The following is a 7864-nucleotide window of genomic DNA, read 5'->3' on the forward strand; positions in this document are numbered from 1 at the left end:
TATTCCCAGGCAACAAGGTACCGGAATCCAAACCGATGTCATGTTCCCAGGCCACAGGATTCCACACTCTAACATCAGTCATCTTCCCAGGCCAATGGTTTCCAGAATCCAACCTCAGTCATATTCACAGGCCACATGGTTCCAATATCAAACCTCAGTCGTGTTCCCAGGACACAGAGTTCCAAAATAAAACCTCAGTCATGTTCCCTGGACACAGGTTTCAGAAATAAAATCCCAGTCATGTTCCCAGGCCACAGGTATCCAGAATCAAACCTCAGTCATATTCCCAGGACACATAGTTCCAGAATCAAACCTCAGTCATATTCGCAGTCCACAGGTTTCAAAAATCAAACCTCAGTCATGTTCCCAGGACTCAGGTGTCCAGAAATAAACCTCTGACATGTTCCCAGGGAACAGGCTTCCAGAAACAAACCTCAGTCACGTTCCCAGGCCACAGGGTTCCAGAACACAACCGATGTCATGTTCCCAGGCCACAGGGTCCCACAATCATACCTCAGTCATATTCCCAGGCCACAGGGTTCCAGAATCCAACCGATGTCATTTTCCCAGGCCACAGGGTTCCAGATTCAAACCACAGTCATGTTCCCAGGCCAGAGGGTTCCACAATCCAACCTCAGTCATGTTCCCAGGCCACAGGGTTCCAGAATCCAACCGATGTCATGTTCCAAGGCCACAGGGTTCCACAAGCAAACCTCAGTCTTGTTCCCAGGACATAGGTTTCCAGGATCAACCCGATATCATGATCCCTGGCCACAGTATTCCAGAATCAAACCTCAGTCATGTTACCAGGCCACAGGGTTCCAGAATAAAGCCTCAGTCATTTTGAAAGGCCACAGGGTACCACCATCAAACCTCAGTCATGTTCCCAGGCCACAGGGTTCCTCCATCAAACCTCAATCGTGTTCCCAGGACACAGGGTTGAAGAATCAAACCAATGTCAAGTTTCCAGGCCATGGGTTTCCTGTACCAGGCCACAGTCTTGTTTCCAGGGCACAGGGTTCCACCATCAACCCTCAGTCAAGTTACCAGTCCACAGGTTTCTGCCATGAAACCTCAGTCAAGTTCCCAGGCCACAGGGTTCCAGAATCAAGCCTCAGTCATTTTGCCAGGGCACAGTGTTCCACAATCAAACCTCAGTCATGATCCCAGGCCACATGTTTCCACAATGAAACCTCAGACATTTTCCTTGGCCACAGGTTTCCAGAATCAACCTCAGTCATATTCCCAGGACACATCGTTCCAGAATCAAACCTCAGTCATGTTCGCAGGCCACAGGTTTCAACAATCAAACCTAAGTCATGTTCCCAGGCCACAGGGTTCCAGAAACCAACGATGTCATGTTCGCAGGCCACAGGGTTCCACAATCAAACCTCAGCCATGTTCCCAAGGCCACAGGGTCCCAGAATACAACCGATGTCATGTTCCCAGGCCACAGGGTTCCAGAAGCAAACCTCAGTCTTGTTCCCAGGGCACAGGTTTCCAGAATCAACCCGATATCATGTTCCCTGGCCACAGTCTTCCAGAATCAACCCTCAGTCATGTTGCCGGGCCACAGGTTTCCACCATCAAACCTCAGACATGTTCCCAGGCCACAGGGTTCCAGAATCAAACCGTTCTCATATTCCAAGGCCACAGCTTTCCCGAATCCACCGATGTCATGTTCCCAGGCCACAGGTTTCAACAATCAAACCTAAGTCATGTTCCCAGGACACAGGGTTCCAGATTCAAACCACAATCATGTTCCCACGCCAGAGGCTTCCACAATCAAACCTCAGCCATGTTCCCAGGCCACAGGTTCCCAGAATACAACCGATGTCATGTTCCGAGGTCACAGGGTTCCAGAAGCAAACCTCAGTCTTGTTCCCAGGACACAGGTTTCCAGAATCAACCTGATATCATGTTCCCTGGCCACAGTCTTCCAGAATCAAACCTCAGACATGTTCCCAGGCCACAGGGTTCCAGAATCAAACTGTTCTCATGTTCCCAGGACAAAGGGTTCCAGAAACCAACGATGTCATGTTCGCAGGCCACAGGATTCCACAATCTAACTTCAGCCATGTCCCCAGGCCACAGGGTTCCAGAATCAAACCCCAGTCTTGTTCCCAGGACACAGGTTTCCAGAATCAACCCGATATCATGATCATTGGCCACAATCTTCCAGAATCAAACCTCAGTCATGTTGCCAGGCCCCAGGTTTCCACCATCAAACCTCATACATGTTCCCAGGCCACAGGGTTCCAGAATCAAACCGTTCTCATGTTCCCAGGTCACAGGGTTCCAGAATCAAACTGTTCTCATGTTCGCAGGCCACAGCGTTCCAGAATCCACCGATGTCATGTTCCCAGGCCACAGGGTTCCAGAATCAATCCTCAGTTATGTTCCCAGGCTACAGGGTTCCAGAATAAAACCTCAGGCAAGATCCCAGTCCACAGGGTTCCAGAACCAAGGCTCAGTCAAGTTCCCAGGGCACAGTATTCCACAATCGATACAGATGTCATGTTCCCCGGCCACAGTTTTCCAGAATCACGCCTCAGTCATGATCCCAGGCCACAGGGATCCAGAATCAAACCTCAACCATATTCCCAGGCCACATGGTTCCAGAATCAAACATCAGTCGTGTTCCCAGGATACAGGGTTCTAGAATCAAACCTCAGTCTTGTTCCCAGGACACAGGTTTCCAGAATCAACCCGATATCATGTTCCCTGGCCACAGTCTTCCAGAATCAAACCTGAGTCATGTTGCCAGGCCACAGGTTTCTACCATCAAACCTCAGGCATGTTCCCAGGCCACAGGGTTACAGAATCAAACTATTCTCATGTTCCCAGGCCACAGGTTTCCAGAATCCACCGATGTCATGTTCCCAGGCCACAGGGTTCCTGAAGCAATCCTCAGTTATGTTCCCAGGCTACAGGGTTCCAGAATAAAACCTCAGTCATGATCCCAGTCCACAGGGTTCCAGAAACAAGGCTCAGTCAGATTCCCGGGGCACAGTATTTCACAATCTAAACAGATGTCATGTTCCCAGGCCTCAGGGTTCCAGAATCCACCAATGTCATATTCCCAGGCCACAGGGTTCCAGAACCAATCCTCAGTTATGTTCCCAGGCTACAGTGTTCCAGAATAAAACCTCAGTCATGTTCCCAGTCCACAGGGTTCCAGAACCAAGGCTCAGTCAGGTTCCCGGGGCACAGTATTACACAATCTATACAGAAGTCATGTTCCCAGGCCAAAGTTTTCAAGAATCACGCCTCAGTCATGTTCCCAGGACACAGGGATCCAGAATCACACCTCAGTCATGTTCCCAGGACACAAGTGTCCAGATTCAAACAACAGTTAAGTTCCCAGGCCAGAGGGTGCAACAATCAATCCTCAGTCATGTTCCCAGTCCACAGCATTACAGAACCCAACCAATGTCATGTTCCCAGGCCACAGGGTTCATGAAGTAAACCTCAGTCTTTTTCCCAGGACACAGGTTTCCAGAATACAACCGATATCATGTTCCCTGGCCACAGTCTTCCAGAATCAAACTTCAGTCATGTTGCCAGGCCATAGGGTACCACCATCAAACCTCAGTCATATGCCCAGGCCACAGGTTTCAAGAATCAAACCGATTTCATGTTCCCAGGCAACAGGGTAACAGAATCCAAACCGATGTCATGTTCTCAAGCCACAGAATTCCACACTCTAACATCAGTCATCTTCCCAGGCCAATGTTTTCCAGAATCAAACCTCAGTCATATTCCCAGGACACATGGTTCCAGAATCAAACCTCAGTCCTGTTCCCAGGACACAGGGTTCCAAAATAAAACCTCAGTCATGTTCCCTGGACACAGGTTTCAGAAATAAAATCCCAGTCATGTTCCCAGGCCACAGGGTTCCAGAATCAAGCCTCAGTCATTTTGCCAGGGCACAGTGTTCCACCATCAAACCTCAGTCATGATCCCAGGCCACATGTTTCCACAATGAAATCTCAGACATTTTCCCAGGCCACAGGTTTCCAGAATCAACCTCAGTCATACTCCCAGGACACATGGTTCCAGAATCAAACCTCAGTCATGTTTACAGGCCACAGGTTTCAACAATCAAACCTAAGTCAAATTCCCAGGGCACAAAGTTCCAGATTCAAACCACACTCATGTTCCCACGCCAGAGGCTTCCACAATCAAACCTCAGCCATGTTCCCAGGCCACAGGGTCCCAGAATACAACCAATGTCATGTTCCAAGGTCACAGGGTTTCAGAAGCAAACCTCAGTCTTGTTCCCAGGACACAGGGTTCCAGAATCAACCTGATATCATGTTCCCTGGCCACAGTCTTCCAGAATCAAACCTCAGTCATGTTCCCAGGACACAAGTATCCAGATTCAAACAACAGTCAAGTTCCCAGGCCAGGGGGTGCCACAATCAATCCTCAGTCATGTTCCCAGGCCACAGCATTACAGAACCCAACCAATGTCATGTTCCCTGTCCACAGGGTTCCTGAAGTAAACCTCAGTCTTTTTCCCAGGACACAGGTTTCCAGAATACAACCGATATCATGTTCCCTGGCCACAGTCTTCCAGAATCAAACCTCAGACATGTTGCCAGGCCCCAGGTTTGCAGCATCAAACCTCAGACATGTTCCCAGGCAACAGGGTTCCAGAATCAAACCGTTCTCATTTTCCCAGGCCACAGGTTTCCATAATCCACCGATGTAATGTTCTCAGGCCACGGGGTTCCAGATTCACGCCTCAGTCATGTTCCCAGGCCACAGGGATCCAGAATCAAACCGATTTCAGGTTCCTAGGCAACAGGGTACCAGAATCCAAACCGATGTCATGTTCCCAGGCCACAGGATTCCACAATCTAATATCAGTCATGTTCCCAGGCGAATGGTTTCCAGAATCAAACCTCAGTCATATTCCCAGGACACATGGTTCCAGAATCAAACCTGAGTCATGTTCGCAGGCCAAAGGTTTCAAAAATCAAACCTCAGTCATGTTCCCAGGACACAAGTGTCCAGAGTCAAACTTCAGTCATGTTCCCAGGGAACAGGCTTTCAGAAACAAACGTCAGTCATGTTCCCATGCCACAGGGTTCCAGAATCAAACCTCAGTCTTGTTCCCAGGACATAGGTTTCCAGGATCAACCCGATATCATGATCCCTGGCCACAGTATTCCAGAATCAAACCTCAGTCATGTTACCAGGCCACAGGGTTCCAGAATAAAGCCTCAGTCATTTTGAAAGGCCACAGGGTACCACCATCAAACCTCAGTCATGTTCCCAGGCCACAGGGTTCCTCCATCAAACCTCAATCGTGTTCCCAGGACACAGGGTTGAAGAATCAAACCAATGTCAAGTTTCCAGGCCATGGGTTTCCTGTACCAGGCCACAGTCTTGTTTCCAGGGCACAGGGTTCCACCATCAACCCTCAGTCAAGTTACCAGTCCACAGGTTTCTGCCATGAAACCTCAGTCAAGTTCCCAGGCCACAGGGTTCCAGAATCAAGCCTCAGTCATTTTGCCAGGGCACAGTGTTCCACAATCAAACCTCAGTCATGATCCCAGGCCACATGTTTCCACAATGAAACCTCAGACATTTTCCTTGGCCACAGGTTTCCAGAATCAACCTCAGTCATATTCCCAGGACACATCGTTCCAGAATCAAACCTCAGTCATGTTCGCAGGCCACAGGTTTCAACAATCAAACCTAAGTCATGTTCCCAGGCCACAGGGTTCCAGAAACCAACGATGTCATGTTCGCAGGCCACAGGGTTCCACAATCAAACCTCAGCCATGTTCCCAAGGCCACAGGGTCCCAGAATACAACCGATGTCATGTTCCCAGGCCACAGGGTTCCAGAAGCAAACCTCAGTCTTGTTCCCAGGGCACAGGTTTCCAGAATCAACCCGATATCATGTTCCCTGGCCACAGTCTTCCAGAATCAACCCTCAGTCATGTTGCCGGGCCACAGGTTTCCACCATCAAACCTCAGACATGTTCCCAGGCCACAGGGTTCCAGAATCAAACCGTTCTCATATTCCAAGGCCACAGCTTTCCCGAATCCACCGATGTCATGTTCCCAGGCCACAGGTTTCAACAATCAAACCTAAGTCATGTTCCCAGGACACAGGGTTCCAGATTCAAACCACAATCATGTTCCCACGCCAGAGGCTTCCACAATCAAACCTCAGCCATGTTCCCAGGCCACAGGTTCCCAGAATACAACCGATGTCATGTTCCGAGGTCACAGGGTTCCAGAAGCAAACCTCAGTCTTGTTCCCAGGACACAGGTTTCCAGAATCAACCTGATATCATGTTCCCTGGCCACAGTCTTCCAGAATCAAACCTCAGACATGTTCCCAGGCCACAGGGTTCCAGAATCAAACTGTTCTCATGTTCCCAGGACAAAGGGTTCCAGAAACCAACGATGTCATGTTCGCAGGCCACAGGATTCCACAATCTAACTTCAGCCATGTCCCCAGGCCACAGGGTTCCAGAATCAAACCCCAGTCTTGTTCCCAGGACACAGGTTTCCAGAATCAACCCGATATCATGATCATTGGCCACAATCTTCCAGAATCAAACCTCAGTCATGTTGCCAGGCCCCAGGTTTCCACCATCAAACCTCATACATGTTCCCAGGCCACAGGGTTCCAGAATCAAACCGTTCTCATGTTCCCAGGTCACAGGGTTCCAGAATCAAACTGTTCTCATGTTCGCAGGCCACAGCGTTCCAGAATCCACCGATGTCATGTTCCCAGGCCACAGGGTTCCAGAATCAATCCTCAGTTATGTTCCCAGGCTACAGGGTTCCAGAATAAAACCTCAGGCAAGATCCCAGTCCACAGGGTTCCAGAACCAAGGCTCAGTCAAGTTCCCAGGGCACAGTATTCCACAATCGATACAGATGTCATGTTCCCCGGCCACAGTTTTCCAGAATCACGCCTCAGTCATGATCCCAGGCCACAGGGATCCAGAATCAAACCTCAACCATATTCCCAGGCCACATGGTTCCAGAATCAAACATCAGTCGTGTTCCCAGGATACAGGGTTCTAGAATCAAACCTCAGTCTTGTTCCCAGGACACAGGTTTCCAGAATCAACCCGATATCATGTTCCCTGGCCACAGTCTTCCAGAATCAAACCTGAGTCATGTTGCCAGGCCACAGGTTTCTACCATCAAACCTCAGGCATGTTCCCAGGCCACAGGGTTACAGAATCAAACTATTCTCATGTTCCCAGGCCACAGGTTTCCAGAATCCACCGATGTCATGTTCCCAGGCCACAGGGTTCCTGAAGCAATCCTCAGTTATGTTCCCAGGCTACAGGGTTCCAGAATAAAACCTCAGTCATGATCCCAGTCCACAGGGTTCCAGAAACAAGGCTCAGTCAGATTCCCGGGGCACAGTATTTCACAATCTAAACAGATGTCATGTTCCCAGGCCTCAGGGTTCCAGAATCCACCAATGTCATATTCCCAGGCCACAGGGTTCCAGAACCAATCCTCAGTTATGTTCCCAGGCTACAGTGTTCCAGAATAAAACCTCAGTCATGTTCCCAGTCCACAGGGTTCCAGAACCAAGGCTCAGTCAGGTTCCCGGGGCACAGTATTACACAATCTATACAGAAGTCATGTTCCCAGGCCAAAGTTTTCAAGAATCACGCCTCAGTCATGTTCCCAGGACACAGGGATCCAGAATCAAACCTCAGTCATGTTCCCAGGACACAAGTGTCCAGATTCAAACAACAGTTAAGTTCCCAGGCCAGAGGGTGCAACAATCAATCCTCAGTCATGTTCCCAGTCCACAGCATTACAGAACCCAACCAATGTCATGTTCCCAGGCCACAGGGTTCATGAAGTA

This window comes from Balaenoptera physalus (assembly GCF_965194825.1).
Source record: "Balaenoptera physalus genome assembly, contig: HAP1_SCAFFOLD_75, whole genome shotgun sequence".
Classification (NCBI taxonomy): domain Eukaryota; kingdom Metazoa; phylum Chordata; class Mammalia; order Artiodactyla; family Balaenopteridae; genus Balaenoptera; species Balaenoptera physalus.